Raw genomic sequence first — 281 nt, 5'->3', positions numbered from 1 at the left:
ATATATGATACATTGAATGAAGCCAAACATAAAAATATAATGTGTAAGTTTCTTTAAAAAAGTGTGGAATAAATCACATTTCTATTAGCATGTTACACCATTTTGAAATTTTTATCAATGTCCTTTAAAATAATTACTACATTTTTTATGATAATTTCATTATTAATTCTAAGACGACAATCACTCTAATTTTAAGATATGATGCGGTGTCGGACATATGGGCTGCACTTCATCAATTTAATGATCATCATGACTAAATCACCAACGACTCAAAAATCTTT

Source organism: Lupinus angustifolius, chromosome LG03, assembly GCF_001865875.1.
Source record: "Lupinus angustifolius cultivar Tanjil chromosome LG03, LupAngTanjil_v1.0, whole genome shotgun sequence".
NCBI classification, from domain to species: domain Eukaryota; kingdom Viridiplantae; phylum Streptophyta; class Magnoliopsida; order Fabales; family Fabaceae; genus Lupinus; species Lupinus angustifolius.
This window is presented reverse-complemented; position numbering follows the sequence as displayed.